This window comes from Taudactylus pleione, unplaced genomic scaffold (genome assembly GCF_031769625.1).
Source record: "Taudactylus pleione unplaced genomic scaffold, aTauple2 ptg000083l, whole genome shotgun sequence".
In the NCBI taxonomy this organism is placed as follows: domain Eukaryota; kingdom Metazoa; phylum Chordata; class Amphibia; order Anura; family Myobatrachidae; genus Taudactylus; species Taudactylus pleione.
In genome coordinates this window covers 8,334,303-8,351,849 of record NW_028284485.1, presented here as the reverse complement: position 1 = coordinate 8,351,849, position 17,547 = coordinate 8,334,303, and positions in this window count along the sequence as shown.

Below are 17,547 nucleotides of genomic sequence, written 5' to 3'. Positions count from 1 at the left end.
GAACACATTTGCTTGTGCTCCAGGCCAAAGATAACTCTCATGATTTCAACTCACATGACTAAAACAACTGTTCAAAGTGTTGAGTGCACTGTGCTGAACACATTTTACAGTAAAGTATCTGTGACTTACCACTGAGCCCTTGTCGCAAAGACTAGTGATAAAATGGAAACTCTGTAGTTAAGATGCAATGAATATTGACTAATCCCACTAAACTATATAATATATGTAAAATACATATAAAACATTTAGGGAACAAGTGCTTCCATTCTCTTAATACTATTGCATGAATTGTTATTCCATTGCATAAAGAATATTTTGCATTTTTTTATATTTTCAGGTCTTAAATAAATTTTTAGACATGCAATATTTCATTGATCCTATCCCACTTCAGGTTACAAATTTTACCAAGCACAAATGTATTATTTAAAAATCAATATGTGACAAAGCAGAGATATTATATAACGTTACCCAATTACCTTGTCTGTTAAGTTTAGATAGGATTTTGAAGATGATCATATCACATAAAAAAAACTATCCTTAAATCCTTAAGGAACAAAGGCCCTCATTCAGAGCCGTATGCTCTGAGCAGAGTGCACGCTCTGAATGAGGGCCGCCCTCCATAAAAATGGAGCATCCTCCTGGACGCTTGTATAGCTGTGGGTCACCACCCACAGCCTATACGAGCGTGCAGTTTGATGGCCGCGATGGTCGTGACCATCGCGACCATCGAAACTGCAAGCCGGAGCCGGCGGTTGAGGTTTTCAACCGCAAGGCCCGGAGTGATTTTGGCTCTATCAGAGCCAAAATCACTCCCACTGACATCACTAGAGATGTCAGTGGGCCGGCTTCTGACGGTAGGTGTTCCCTTAGGAACGCCCCCGGCAGGGAGGCACGCCCCCGGCACACCCACCAAAGGGGGCGTGCTGTCAATCAACATCGACAGCACGCCCCCTTTGATCAGACACAATGAGCGAAGGACTTTCCTTCGCTCGTTGCGTCGGTTGCATGCGCACGACGGAGCTCCCTCCGTCGTGCGTATGTTCAGTGCAGAACATCGACCCACTTGCCATTGGACAGCCGCTTGCAAGTGGGTCTGAATCAGGCCCAAAGTACAGTAAATAGCTTGTGTTATTTTTCCTCACATTATACCCAGATACAATAACAAAACTATAGTGATATAGGCCCTTTTTATTCTCTCCTCCATAGAATAAAAAAAACAGTAAAGTACAATTTAATATACAGTACAGGCTATTCCTACTCTGAAATAGTAAAAAAAAATTCCCACATATATATTAGGCTGGTCATAAGTAGTACATATGCCTTTTTATGTTTGACTTGAAATCTGGGAAGGTGGTTGGTATAAATGATAACAAAGACCCCAATACAGACCATGTATACAAAGTAACTTTATGTAGTACAAGAAACAGAACAAATGCATGATCTAGTGCTAACAGAAAAAATAGTGATTTCACAGTTCCTTGTGTTGCAACCTGACAGGCAGAAGAAACAAGAGGTGGTTGGCATCAGTATAGCAACATGTATACACTTATGCCGGCCATACACAGTGCGATTTTCTGACGTTAAGATGTGTTGTACAATTTCCCTTGAGATTCTTCCCTTGAAATTCTCTCTTTGATTTGGTCAAATGATGTACGATTGTATATACAATCATATGATACTGATGCATTGTTTCCGATTGCAAATCATTAACAATGCATCGTTTACTGCCAAAAACCTCATGATGAATCTGCTGGAATCTGAATAGGGGAGGGCTTATCTAGGGGGTATAAAAGGCAGCATCCAGTTTAGATCTGTTCACACTCTGCTCAGTGACTAGTGAGGCTTGGTTTTATACCCTGCTGAACATTGTATTTTGCTAACTTGTTCTGCTTTGTTTTAAGGCGTGCCTTTATAAAGTGTGTGTATTTTGCTTTCTGATGGATTCCTATCGCCGTAAACTTCTGCTAGCCTATGGATATCTGAAGCTGAAAGGTGATGGAGCTGGGGAGAGGAGGAGGATGCAGTCGTGCAGGATGAAGGAGTGGCTTATGAGGAGAGAGAGTCACTCCCATATGCCCCTGCTGATGGATATTAGGGAGAACAACTCAGATGATTATCACAACTACCTCCTTATGGATGACGCCACCTTCCAGGAGTTGTTGTGTATGGTGACCCCCTATATCCTGAGGCAGGACATCAGCATAAGGAGGGCCATTCCCGGTGAGGAGAGGCTCATTGCGATGCTGAGGTAATGTACCTTGCTACAGGGAGGTGGTTTGAAGACCTGAAGTTTGGGATCCTCATTTCCCCCCAGGCATTGGGGCACATCATCCCAGACACCTGTGATGCCATTGTGAAAGTCCTGAAGTTCCAGTACTTCAAGGTGATTAAAAACACAACACTTTTTTTGGCCTGTGAAATGTTTTTTTTTTTTCACATTTTTAAAATGTAACAACCAACATGGCTGTATTTAACATTGTAAATATTGCAACATAACCAATGTATAAGCGTAATAAGCATAAACAACCTGTTTTTTTTTACCAAACCAACATGGATTGTATATTATAAAAACTGGTTTATCAACCAGTTTTTGTCGCTCAATAGATATCTGGCTGCATGGTATATGGTGTGTCAGATGATGGATTGAACAGGGAAAGAAGCACATGGCACAAGTGCAGATTGAGGCCCCGGTAAACAACAATCTGTCCTTGCACCAAACCGCATCATCAGGATACCATGCAGCAGGTACTGGGAGAGAAAAAACCTGTCTCATACTATAATTTTTTTTGAAAAATAAAAAATTGACAAATTGGGGAGCCTCTTCATACTCAGGCAACATGGCTCGATATAGAACCTGAGAAGGAGGAGGATGTGGAGGGGTAGGATGTTTCTGGAGAAATGTAAGTGGGGGGGTGTGAGTTGGGATAGGTTGGCCCCATTCTTCCAGTGGCCTGGTAGGTTGGTGGTGGATATGAATGGGATGCCACATACCCATGGACTGTATGGGCCACAGATGGGAGTACAGGCTCTTTGGTCACCCTTGATGTACTTGCCAGTTGTTTCAGTTCACCCTGCATAATAATATCATGAGTTGTTCAGCATGGAGTTGCTGTTCTTCCGCCATAACTCGGATACTGCTCGCTACATGGGATCCCAGGCTGTCATTCTGATCAGGTGGTTTGGCGAGGGCTTGTTTAACCTGCTGCAAGAGTGGATCAGGGGTGGCCAGGCTTCTGTGTGGCATTCTTCATGCTCATCACGAAGGCTCAGGCACTTCTGTACCACTTTCAGGAGGCTGCGAAAACTGTGGGCTAGTACTCTGCTCCAAGTCAGACGTAGCAGACTGTAGGAGGAGAGTGAGAAAAAATTCATGTTAATATGCTGTATTTATTTATTTTTTTGCTTTATTCTTGTTTCCAACAACGGTGGAGGACTGGAGGACCATTGGTGATGATTTTGAAAGCCAGTGGAATTTCCAAAAATGTGGAGGAGCCATCAATGGCAAACACATATGCATTTCTGCGCTTGCATAGCTGCTCCTTTTATTTCAATTACAAGGGCTTTCATAGTATCGATGGTGGTGGTAAATGCAAACTATGAATTTATATATGTTGATGCGGGGAAAAATGGCCATGCTTCCGATGGTGGATCCTTCAAGCAAACGGAATTTTATGACAGACTCTCCACCAACCATCTAAAATTGCCAACAGCAGTTATGAAGCATGGCCTGAACTATGTGTTTGTGGCAGACGAGGCATTTGCTCTACATGAGCATTTATTGATGCCATATGGATACAGGGGACTGACCAAAGAGAAATGGATTTTCAAATATCCCCTATCCAGGGCATGGCACATAGTTGAAAATGAGGATCATGAGAAAACATTGACACATCCTCTTGCAGGATGACAAACTCACATATATCCTCCCAGAAAAACCACATATAATCTTCAAGAAAGCTCCAAACCTCAATTCTAAGCTCAACAAGAAGCACATTGCACCCACTAGTCTAATACAGCGAACACTGACCAACAAAAAAATGTGGGGCTTTCTTTTTTTGGGGCACTGCTCATATTGCCATTTGCACAACTATACTACCAAATGCACAACCACCTTCAAGTCCAACCAAACCAAAAAAGAATACCAGATCAAGGAATAAATCAATTGTGACAGTGCAGGACTGATATATCTAGCAGAGTGCCCTTGTGGTCTGCAGTATGTGGGTAGGACCAAGAGGAAATTATGTGTAAGAAAAGCACAACACATACAAAACATCAAAAAAGGCCTAAACACCCACAGCCTCTCAAGCCACTTTAAAGAAACCCACAACAATGACAGTAGGGGACTACAACTACTAGGGATTGAACAGATCCAGAGAAACTGGCGGGGTGGCAACTTTGAAAAACATCTAGATAAAGAATAACTGAAATGGATATTCACACTCAAGACACAAACACCAAAAGGAGTGAATATGGACAATGTAGTCAAATCTTTCATCAACTATTGATCAAAATATCCCAATATTATTCTCTTAACATCCTGAAGATTATCCTTTATCACTCTGTTTTCCCATCTTGACTATTGATGTATAATGGTTCACCCTCATATCCACTGATCACCATCTATTATATTTGCACTATACCCAGCATTTTTTTATACACATAAAAATACTAAACCCCAGTCACAATCTTAAACACAGTGCAGAGTCATGCGAGCATGTTATCTGAACATTCTTACCATATTGAATTTTATTTGGGCTACCTACAGTACCTATAATAGCCAGTTATAACAGTAAACAATGCATTATTGACAAAAAAGGTCCGACTTACTAGGACACCATATATTAAGTCCAGTATAGACTGACATTCCCCTTATACACATCACCAGCACACGGATACTAATTAAACAACAGACTTTATTACTAAAGTGTATCCACGCTTAATAGTAATGTACCCATTATTTTTACTTCCATCTTTTATCCAAGTAATTTTAGGAACATTAAACTTATTCTATAACCATTACACCCGTCAGGGCAGCACAGAAGGTGTAATGGTTAGCATTACTGCCTCACAGCACTGAGGTCATGGGTTCAATTCCCACCATGGCCCTACCTGTGTGGAGTTTGTACATTCTCCCTGTGCTTGTGTGGGTTTCCTCCCACACTCCAAAAATATACTGGTAGGTTAATTGGCTCCCAAAAACAAATTAACCCTAGTGCATGTGTATGCACATGTGATAGGTAACAGATTGTTAGCTCCACTGGGACAGGAACTGATGTGAATGGGCAAATACTCTCTGTAAAGTGCTGCAGAATATGTGTGCGCTATATAAATATCTGGTAATAAATAATAAAATAAATAAATTAGTAATGCATAAATATCAATAAATAAATTAGTAATGCATATATATCAATGCATTGCAACTAGTACATGAATGATATCCCCCTATCCAAAACTTAGTGCTAGTTTCCAAATATAGAGAAATGAGCCTGATATGTAACTGCTCTTATGCAAGGTACATGTGATGCACAGCATCCATTTATCCCCTTTGTTTACTCCACTATGATCTGTACCCATGACAACAGTCAATACTCGTCATGACTTACATCATCAGGTCTCCCTTACTTAAAGGAACTACCCACTTAGTTACGCCACATCCTTGAAGAAGGCTAACCTAGCTGATACATGTCAGACAATCCTATCTACACCATTTTCCAGCTTAACCACTGACAGAGCACCAGCGAATCAACTGCATCCGGACTGAACACAGCCTATGTACACACACAGAGCTGCCAACTGACTACATCCCCCAAGTCTCCCCACCGGCTGGTGGGTTGAGCGGCCGCCCACATCACTCGTCAGCCAGGACCACGTGACCGCAAGGAAGCATGTGCTCCATCAGATGGCTTTGAGCGTGGTGAATAAGAAGGATCCATAGTGAGTGTGTATTGCATCACACACTCCAACAGGAGGCAACAGCTCTGCAACCATTCAGGACAGCAGAGGATTGTGGAAACTCACAGGACACAGGTTAAGTTGATGGACCAGAGGGCATGGGAAGCCACCCCTCCTGAGTGCAACTACCATAAACATTTTCAACCACCTCATTTATTTTGCTTGAGACTATTGTGTTCATTCATAATTCCATTTTTTATGCTTCTATGTGACACTACCAATTTTCTTTTTGTTTATGGTTATATCAAGATTGCACATACGTATTAACCCCCTCTGCTTGGCACCGGTACCAACCACTGGACATTTGGGGCCTCCGGAATTTATCTGGCTTTACCAAACTTTTACCCCCCAGCTAGCTTTTACCCCTCTTCTCACCTTGCATCACATTCTTCAGCAGAAAGGAGAACTGTGACTCCAACAGACTTCTGTACCGTGTTAATAAACAAGACATTAACCTTCTATACAGAGCCTGTATTCTTTTAGTATTTGCAATTGCCTCACTACCATTCAAGCGCAGGCACAACTATTGCTTATAATAGTTGAAAATGCGTTTGGAATTATGTGTAGTTGGTTCTGGATATTCCATATGGCTAAAAACCTTTGTGTGGACAAAATAGATTCTGTGATCATGGCCAGCTATGTTCTACACAATTTCTTGACTCACTCCCTAGGTTCTCCAAAGACTCATCCTTGGGGACAGTGTCCACTAATAGACTTCTAGAGGTTCGCTGGGGCACAACTTCATGGAGGAACTCCAGAAGATTAAAATACCATAGGGTGCTAATGTAGAGGTCATCTGCCCCAACTCCAGATGCCCATGACTCACTTTCCTTCCTCCTCACCTTCACATAAACAGTCCACAGGTTCTGGATCTGCTAGACTTCTAGAGGTTTGCTGCGGCTCAACTTCATGGAGGAACTCCAGAAGATTATAATACCATAGGATGCTACTGTAGAGGTCACCTGCCCCCTCTCCAGATGCCCGTGACTAACTTTCCTTCCTTCTCACCTTCACATAAACAGTCTGCAGGTTCTGGATCCACTGTTTCACCCACTTGGGGGTTGCCTCATTATGGTATCTGAGGCTGAAGGTCACCATGTCATCTATTGCAGTTTCCTTTTTTTGTTTGTTTCTGTAGTCCCTTGATTTGACATGCCAAATGCACTCATGGGGCCTATACAGCTCCAGGAACCCTGTTATGAACTGGTTCTCCCTTACACTTGTCATTTCTGCAGAAATTAAAAAACATAAAACTGCATTAATATATATGTTTACTATTAGACTATTCAAAAATGTTATGCTTTAACACAGATAGTTTTTATATGTTTTTCACGGTTTTATTTGATACAGTTGAGTTAATTTTACATTTTGGATGTTTTTAAGAAAAAAAACAAAGATAAAATCAGAAAGTTATCTGACTACATTAATCTGCACCCTTGAGGGTCCATTATATCTAAACAATTGTGTGCCAGGGGAATAATCATTGGTGGTACAGTGGTATAAACAATGGTGTGCCAGGGAAATAATCATTGTTGGCACAGTGGTATAAACAATGTTGTGACAGGGGAAAAAGCATTGATGGCACAGTGGTATAAACAATGTTGTGCAAGGAGAAAAAGCATTGTTGGCACAGTTGTATAAACAATGGTGTGCAGGGGAAAAATCATTGGTGGCACAGTGGTATAAACAATGGTGTGCCAGGGATATAATCATTGGTGGCATAGTAGTATAAACAATGGTGTGCCAGGGGAATAACCATTGGTGGCATAGTGGTGTAAACAATGGTGTGCCAGGGGAATAATCATTGTTGGCATAGTGGTAATAGGGTGTAGAAGGAGGTTGTATAGTACATATATACTCACTTGGCACTGCTCACAGATGATGTACACGATGCTGCTGTCTCTTCTCTGTTGTGTCGTCTTTTACAAAATGGATGAGGGGAGTGGCCAGGGATTTTGCAATACCTCGTACATCGAATCCTAAGTCAAGTAAAACTGCTATGATGTTAGGTCGTAATTGTCACGGCCAGGGTATTTCAGCATGGCGCTAGGCGGGTGATACCTGTGAGGTCATTGTGGCACGGGCTGTCTGGTGGCAGAGCTGGTGTCTGGCGGGGGGCTTTGGCTGCGCGCATTGTTGTGCGGCCCTGTGTCACTTTGCGCTGCTGAGGCCTGGCGGCGTCTCCGTTCTGTTTGGCATGGGCGCCGCCATCTTGCCTTCTGGCCATGTGATGCGGCTGGCCAATCCTGGTGAGTCACATGTTCCCTCCGGCCAGTAACAGCACGGCATGGGGTATATAGGAGGGGTCAGTGCCTTCCTTCTTTGCCAGTGCAATATGTATCTCAAACAAACAAAAATGGCAGCTGCTCAATCAATCTAGCAGTACTAATCAGGTGCATGAAAGGGAGGGGTCATACCAAGTAGAAAAAGGAGGGGGATTTAACCCCCTATTGTACCTCAGCACACTGAATAATACCTGCAACAATATATGAAGACTATATGGTCATAGAAATTCAGAGATATTAGTTGCATGCATTTGCAAATACATGGGAGGCTGCTGGGCCACGTCACGGCTTCTCTGTTACCAGCAGTCCCTAACACTAAGAGGTTCACTTCCGGGGCGCAGTGCACCCCAAAAAACATCCAGCCCAGGACCCCCCCAGGGCATCACACGAAATTGGAAAAAGAGTGACAGTGCAGTGTAAAGTATAGCTGTGTGTGAGTAATCATTAAGTGTGGAATGAGAGGTTAAAATATATGTGAAAAAATACATGAATAATAAGCAAACATAAAAGGTAATGTGAAAAGCAACTATGTGTATTAAGTGGTGATGCCCTGAGGAGGCCCAGCCAGACCAGTCCCGGGGGCCCTACGCCCAAACGCTCACCCCAAATGTAAAATATACCAATTATAAGGCCTCATGATAAAGGCACATATATAATTTTGTCAAATGTAAGGCCTCATGATAAAGGCACATACATAAATGCATCCAAATTGAGAGCCAGCTTACCTGGGAGTCTGTGCTTTAGTGTTCCTGTGAATTCGCTGTCTGCCAGTCTGCCTGTCAGCTCCTAGTTCCCACTGGACTACCCCGCTACCTCCATCACCCTTGCCCATACCTGAGTGCCTGAGCCTGCTGACATCCTGCGCTTCAGTTCACTATCTGCAAACCTGGCTTGTTTATTTTCAGTTTCACTCCCTGAACACCTGGACTGCTCTAATTGTTTCTACCTGGACATTAACCCTTTTGCTCCCACCACAGAACTCTTGTGCACATTTATATTTTCCTGGACTTTTATTTACTGCCACATTATATGTCTACTCGAGCACTTATTAAAAATCCTAGTTTTATTTACAAATCTGCTTCTGTGATCGCTCCTGCTACCACCCCGGGTCCACAAATAACCCAGAACGTAACAGTTTGCACTGGCCCCATGGAGCCGGCCACGGATCAGGAGTCAGGAGTGGATTTGTTCAGGTGCATTTCTGGTCGATTAGAAAATCTGGAAAACATGCAGCATCAGATGGCTCAATTTCTGCAAGAGATGTCCAAGTGACAGGATAGTTTGCAAACTTCCTTTTCTACCCCTGAAGTACCAGCAACTACATCTGCATCAGCGTCTAGGAATACAGGAGGCAGATCATCTCCCCGCTTACGTCTTCCTTTACCAAATAAATTTGATGGCAATCCTAAACTCTGCCGAGGATTCCTAAATCAGTGTGACATACATTTACCCTGCAGCCTGACAACTTTCTAACTGCAAGAACTAAAGTGGCTTATATAGTCTCTCTGTTATCCGGCCAGGCCTTGGAATGGGCTTCCCCACTCTGGGAGCGCTCAGATCCACTGCTGGATAATTACACAGGCTTTGTGTCATCCTTAAGGAGGATTTTCGATGAACCTGTGCGTACTGTATCAGCATCATCAAACATCATGACACTGAGACAAGGGGTCCGTCCTGTCAGTCAATATGCCGTGCAATTTCAAATTTTAGCATCGGAGCTCAAATGGAATGAGGAAGCCCTCACCTCTACCTTCTGGCATGGGTTGTCAGACCGACTAAAGGACGATCTAGTCACTCGAGAGCTTCCTACTAATCTGAATGACATGATTTCGTTGTGTATCAAAGTTGACCTAAGCTTCAGGGAACGTCAGGCAGAAAAAAACAGAACTGACCGGCAAAGGTCATTTACCCCCTCCATTTCTACCCGTCCCATTCCTTCCCCTACTGAAGAGGAGCCTATGCAGGTGAATCATACACACCTCTCTAAAGAAGAACGTCAGAGAAGAATGCAAAAGAACCTCTGTCTGTACTGCGGAGAGTCCTGGCACCTGCTGATCTCCTGCCCCCGTAAACCAGGAAATGCCAAATCCTAACTGACCCTGGAGACATCAAGTTAGGAGTTATGAACCCGTCTCCAAAAATTAAAGATTTCACGATTACCCTAGCTTTGGATCTTAAACCCAAACCTGTCTTTGCTACTGCTCTACTCGACTCGGGAGCAGCCGGAAATTTCATAACGTCTAGTTTCATAGATAAATTTCAGATTCCTTGTTTGTTTCTCAACCATGCCATCTCTCTGACCTCTATAGACGGACATCCTCTAACTAACGGGATAGTCACCAAAGAGACTCAACCAGTATTGGTCCGAATTGGGGCACTTCATTCTGAGTCCTTAAAATTCCAGGTGATATCAGAGGCCTCTCAAGAAATTGTTCTTGGTCTACTCTGGTTACGTCAACATAATCCCAGGATTGATTGGAGTTCTATACAGATTCTGTCATGGGGTATGGACTGTCAGAAATCCTGTCTTCCAAAAATTCAACCTGTGAGAAAGACAGTTCCATTAGTTTCTTCTGCCATTCCCAAGGAATATCAGATGTTCGCCGACGTTTTCTCTGAACAACAAGCAAATATCTTACCCATAGGGAATGGGACTGTCCAATTGAATTGATACCTGATAAGATACCACCTCGTGGTCGTACCTATCCACTGTCCTTGCCTGAGACTCAAGCCATGACCAAATACATCCGGGACAACCTGGCAAAGGGGTTCATTCGCCCCTGTACTTCACCTGCCGGAGCTGGGTTTTTCTTCATTGGCAAGAAGGATGGTGGTCTAAGACCATGTATCGATTATCGAGGCCTTAATGACATTACTGTAAAGAATCGATACCCTCTTCCCCTGATTACTGAGTTGTTTGATAGGGTCAAGGGCTCTGGCATTTTTTCGAAATTAGATCTAAGAGGGGCTTACAACCTCATTCATATCCGAGCTGGCGATGAATGGAAGACCACTTTTAATACCAGAGATGGTATTTCAAAGTTTAATTAATGAGATTTTCCGGGATCTGTTATATGTTTCGGTTGTTGTATATCTGGATGACATACTGATTTTTTCACCCTTTGTGGCTAAACATGAATAACATGTTAAAGAAGTTTTGACCCGTTTGAGAGAAAACCACCTTTACTGCAAACTGGAGAAGTGCGTCTTTGGAGTGCCCAGTGTACCTTTTCTCGGCTATGTAATATCTGGCTCCAGTTTAGAAATCGACCCCAAGAAGGTACAGGCAATTCTGGATTGGACCCGACCTCAAACACTGAAGGCCATCCAGAGATTGTTGGGCTTCGCAAATTATTATAGATGCTTCATTAAGGGATTTTCTACACTGCTGGCTCCCATTACAGCCTTGACTCGCAAAGGTGCTAATCCTGCCCAATGGTCACCTGAGGCAGAGTCTGCCTTTCATCTTCTAAAACAGGCCTTTATCTCAGCACCAGTTCTTCGACAACCAGATCTGGACCGGCCTTTTTTGTTGGAAGTAGATGCATTATCTGAAGCTGTGGGAGCAGTCTTGTCTCAACGTTATGAGGGCAACCGAGTCCATCCGTGTGGGTTCTTTTCTAAAAAATTCTCTCCTGCCGAAAGGAACTACGCCATAGGTGAGCAAGAACTACTAGCTGTAAAGTTGGCGTTGAAGGAATGGAGATATTTGCTAGAAGGCGCCAAGTTTCCATTTACTGTATTTACGGACCATAGAAATCTCCTATTTCTCGAAAACCTCCAATGTGTGAGTCCTCGTTTGGCCCGCTGGGCAATATTCTTTGCCAGGTTTCAGTTCACCCTGACCTTCCGGTCTGGAGCACTTAATCAGAAGGCTGATGCCCTATTGAGATCTCTCCTCTGTGATGATCAATCTGAAAATCAAAGCAATACCCCTGTCTTGGAATCAAGAGTTTTCGCCGCATTACAACTTCAGCCTCCTACGGGAAAATCATTTGTGGCCCCGGAATTAAGGAAGCAGCTTCTCACTTGGGCACATTCCTCTCGCTTTGCAGGGCACTCACGCACTCGGAAGACCTTGGAGTTCCTGAAAAGACACTATTGGTGGCCTTCTATGAAGGCAGATATAATGGAGTTTATCTCTTCCTGCTCCTCCTGTGCCCAGCATAAATCATCACGACAAGCTCCAGCTGGGGAATTGCTTCCATCACCTACTCCATCACGTCCATGGACGCATCTCTCCATGGATTTCGTCAAAGACCTGCCAGTCTCTCAAGGTTTCAACACTATCTGGGTTGTAATAGACTGATTTTCTAAGATGGTCCACTATATACCGTTGAAGAAGTTACCTTCTGCCCCTGACCTGGCACAGTTGTTTGTCCAACACATATTTCGTCTACATGGCCTTCCTGCTGAAATTGTCTCTGACCGTGGTGTGCAGTTTACTGCAAAATTCTGGAGGGCTTTGTGTTCTGTTCTTCAAGTGAAGTTAAACTTTTCCACGGCATACCATCCACAAAGCAACGGCTCCACCGAGAGAGTTAATCAAGATCTAGAGACTTTCTTAAGAATTTTTATGTCATCTTCCCAGGACAATTGGGCTGCCTTGCTCCCGTGGGCTGAGTTTGCACATAATGCTTCCTACCACTCATCAACTAACCAAACGCCATTTCAGGTTGTATATGGACTTCATCCTCATGTTCCCGAATTCCAAGGCCTGCCTGTTTTCGATGTTCCGGCCGTGGAGGACACGGTGCGGAATTTTGCTGCCATCTGGACTCAAGTACGGACTGATTTGTTGAAGGCATCCTCTCGCTATAAGACCCAGGCCGATAAGAAGTGTAGAATAGTTCCACGCATGCAAGTAGGAAACCAGGTCTGGTTGTCTACTCGGAACCTTCATCTAAGATTTCCGTCTACGAAATTCGCACCCCGCTTCATCGGTCCCTTCACCATAACAGAAGTCATTAATCCAGTGGCCTACCGTTTAAAGTTACCCCTATACCTAAAACTTCCCAATTCCTTCCATGTTTCCTTATTAAAGCCCCTAGTCCTGTATAAGTTCCATAATGCTCTACCTGCTTCTCCTCGAGTCCAGACAGAGAGAGGAGTTGAGTTTGAAGTCGCCCAGATCTTGGACTCTCGTCTGCGCAGAGGTCATCTTCAGTATTTGTTGGACTGGAAAGGTTACGGTCCAGAGGAACGTTGCTGGACCGATGCTCGTGATGTCCACGCTCCCACCCTCATCAGGAGATTCCATTCTGCCTATCCGGAGAAGCCTGGTGAGTGTCCTGAGGCCACCCCAAAAGGGGGGGTACTGTCATGGCCAGGGTATTTCAGCATGGCGCTAGGCGGGTGTTACCTGTGAGGTCGTTGTGGCGCGGGCTGTCTGGTGGCTGAGCTGGTGTCTGGCGGGGGGCTTTGGCTGCACGCGTTGTTGTGCGGCCCTGTGTCACTGTGGCGCTGGTGAGGCCTGGCGGTGTCTCCGTTCCGTTTGGCATGGGCGCCGCCATCTTGCCTTCTGGCCATGTGATGCGGCTGGCCAATCCTGGTGAGTCACATGTTCCCTCCGGCCAGTAACAGCACGGCATGGGGTATATAGGAGGGGTCAGTGCCTTCCTTCTTTGCCAGTGCAACGTGTATCTCAGCCTAGCTGAGAGGGAGTTCTCTGTGCTTTCCTGTTCCTGTGAATTCGCTGTCTGCCAGTCTTCCTGTCAGCTCCTAGTTCCCACTGGACTACCCCGCTACCTCCATCACCCTTGCCCATACCTGAGTGCCTGAGCCTGCTGACATCCTGCGCTTCAGTTCACTATCTGCAAACCTGGCTTGTTTATTTTCAGTTTCACTACCTGCATACCTGGACTGCTCTAATTGTTTCTACCTGGACATTAACCCTTTTGCTCCCACCACAGAACTCTTGTGCACATTTATATTTTCCTGGACTTTTATTTACTGCCACATTATATGTCTACTCGAGCACTTACTAAAAATCCTAGTTTTATTTACAAATCTGCTTCTGTGATCGCTCCTGCTACCACGCTGGGTCCACAAATAACCCAGAACGTAACAGTAATCTTACCGTTTTCCCATAAGATCTATGATTTATGACGGCGGGGATGTGCATCGTCATCGTAATGGTACAAATAACACACACAATGTACATGAATGGACATTACGATTGATCTAAATTGGCCATATGATGTAAAAATTTGCACCATGTATGGGCCGCTTTAGACAGAACTGCCAACAGGCCAATAGATTCTTCATAAGTAGAAACACTGTGGGCAGCGCCGCTACATGAAATAAACATAGATAACAATATAGTGATAACTTCTTAATTCACCTTTATCTGTGAGTGCTAATTCTTCCTATCTGTTATTAGGATAGGTTGGTGTAACACAATGTCTATGGACCTTGCACTAAGTATTTAAATGGCTCTTTATTTGAATCGAGTGCTGTCTCCTACCCGCTCCTACCCACAAACATAACAATAATATGAACATTCCACATTTCGACATTTCACCTGTAACCAAGAACACCAGGGTGTGATGTAAAACCAGACATAACATACCACATCAACATTCCAAATGTATTCCAGTCTGCATCTCTGAAGAAAGACATTTAGTATATGTAACAGCAGACCTTTAGTTAATATGTTAGCAATATTCACTTCACTGATCACATAAATCACCCTGACTAAGGTACTATCTGCCAGATCTCTAATGAAATTGTGTTTTATGGCAATATAGTTAGATCTACCATTTTAAAACTGGAAGAAACATCTATTCTGCCTTTATTGTCAAATGCAATGTTGACAGTGTCATCTAAACTAAGAAGATCTAATTCACACAAAGTCTCCTTCAGCCATAATGCCTCTTTTGCGGTTTCTGTTAGAGCCATATTCTCCAACTTGATAGTGGATAAGGTAATGCTTGCCTGTTTCCTGCTTGCCGAGCTGACGGCTGTGCGTACTAAAGCAAATCGGTATCCTGTGTACAAATACCTGTCATCTTTATAAATTTCCCAAAAAGCATCACCAAATGATTGTAAGTCCAAATTTTTCATTGTCTTAAACTTTAAATTTTAAGGAGCTTGTCCCTTTTTAATATCTGAGGATGAATTTAATGAGAGTCCAGTGTTTTCTTCCTGGGTTGATTGGAAACTGACATACATGGCTGACAGCATGAGTAGTGTCTGGTCATATGCCAAAGTTTGCATACATTAAAGCAGGGGTGTCTTAAGAGAGAAGGGAAACCCATGTGTATTCCCCATCAGGGGCCCCCTACTCTCTCCCCAGTGGCCAGCAGCTGACTGATCCTGCTGGCCGGCCACAGCAGCATCAGTAGACTCTGGGCACTACAGTGTGCCCAGAGTCTACTGCACATGCGCAGATCACCGGGGAAATGGCGTGGACACAATTTTTCAGGTGATTTCCTCACAGCGCATGCACAAAATGCAGAGAAAATGTTGTGGTGGCCATTTTTTGGCATTTTGAGCAATGCCGAGACACCCAATGCAGGCACTCGGAGAGGTAAGTTTTAGATAATATGGGTCCTGGGTGTGCAGTGCGGGACACCTTGCACCCATTATAAATACGCCCCTGCATTAAGTTCTAATTGCAGTTTGGCAAGAAACTTTCCTCATTTCCTCAATTGCATCTATATTGTTGGTCACATAGCTTTTGAAATTTTCAGCTTTTGTTGATTGGTGTGCTGACTGCTTTAGCATCTGTCATTCCAAACTTGTTGAGGATTGCCTCAATGTAGCCTTGCTGGTCTATAGTAATAATCCCAGCACTCAGAATTTGTATGTTCCTCAGACAAGGCAATTGGTGTTCCAGAAAAAGGTCTTTGAGTTTGAACTTGTAACTGAATAACAACCTGACATCGATAATCTGGTTTTCTTGACCATCCCTTGCAGGCCTCTGTTTCTAAATTTTTAAACTGGTTGATTTCCACTCTCCCAAATTGATGCTTGGCTGCTGCTTCTATTATGGTTTCAGGTTCACAGCAGATAAAATTTGTAAATTCCTCAATGTACCTTTTAGGAGATTTTTCTTTGTTGTTCTCTGACACACTTCCAGTTGTGGACATTTATAGCATTACAAGTATTTGTGGTGTTACAATATTCTGTTTTCTTTGGTTGAAGTGGTTTCTTGAAATGCTACACCTTTTGACTTTAGAAGTTTTTTGTTGTTATTTTCCCACAATCTGTATCCTTTGTTTTGTTGACAGTACCCCAACATGATACATGAGATTGATTTAGGAACCAGCTTGCATCTCTTCTCTTTAGGAATATGGGCATATGCTTTGAACCCAAAGACACATGGATGACTGATACTTTGACTTTTTCCTGGACATGCCTCCAATATTGTCTTGGCTTTGACTGCCACTTTAGGGGTTCGATTCTTCAGATAGACTGCAGTTTGACTACTTCTGCCCAGAATCTCTTGTCCAGATCTGCATCCCTTTACATACACTTATCCATGCTCTTTCAACAATTGTACTGTTTGCTCTTTCAATCACGCTGTTCTGGTGTATAGGCGATTGTTAGTTGTGCTGTATACCCTTCCTCTGGTAGACAGCTTGATCTCTATTTTCATATTTTCCACCAGTATCAGATCTTAGCACTTTCATATTCAAGCCCATCTGAGTTTCTATTATACTCTTGTACTCTGAAATTTTGTTTGTTTCTTCACTCTTGGTTCTCAGGAAGTATACATGTGTCACCTTTTTAGAATTATGAAGTAGCAGTTGCTGCTCAATGACTCCACCTCCATTGGACCACATATGTCTGTATGCACTAATTGCAATTGTGCTTTAGCTCTGGATGCTGTTTTTGGAAGGGGGCAATGGATTTGCTTACACTTCATGCCACTTTCACACTATGGGCTTTCAGGAATAGTCACCGAAATCTCTGTCACCATGTCATCTAGAATTTTCTGTACATTCCCTAGGTGACCCAGTCTCCTACAGCATATTTCCATTGACTGTTTGGAGTTAGATTCTGCCATCAGTGTCCAGGATATACAGTTGTTGGCAACAGGTTGCTGTCACAATTACAGTCCCTCTTTTATAGAACACTCAATCCCTCTGTGAATTGGACCTTGGTTAAATTCTTCTGCAACAACTGTTCCACCTTTTATTCTTAATCTCACAGCAATTGTCCCAACTTTCATAGCATTTAAGACATTGTCTCCTATTTCTGAAGTTCACAGGATCACATGGCTTTCATTACAGCTAAAGTGTCTCAAGGCTCTTATTTCCATGTACCAACAATCTTTGTGGTGACTGCTACATTTAACATTTAT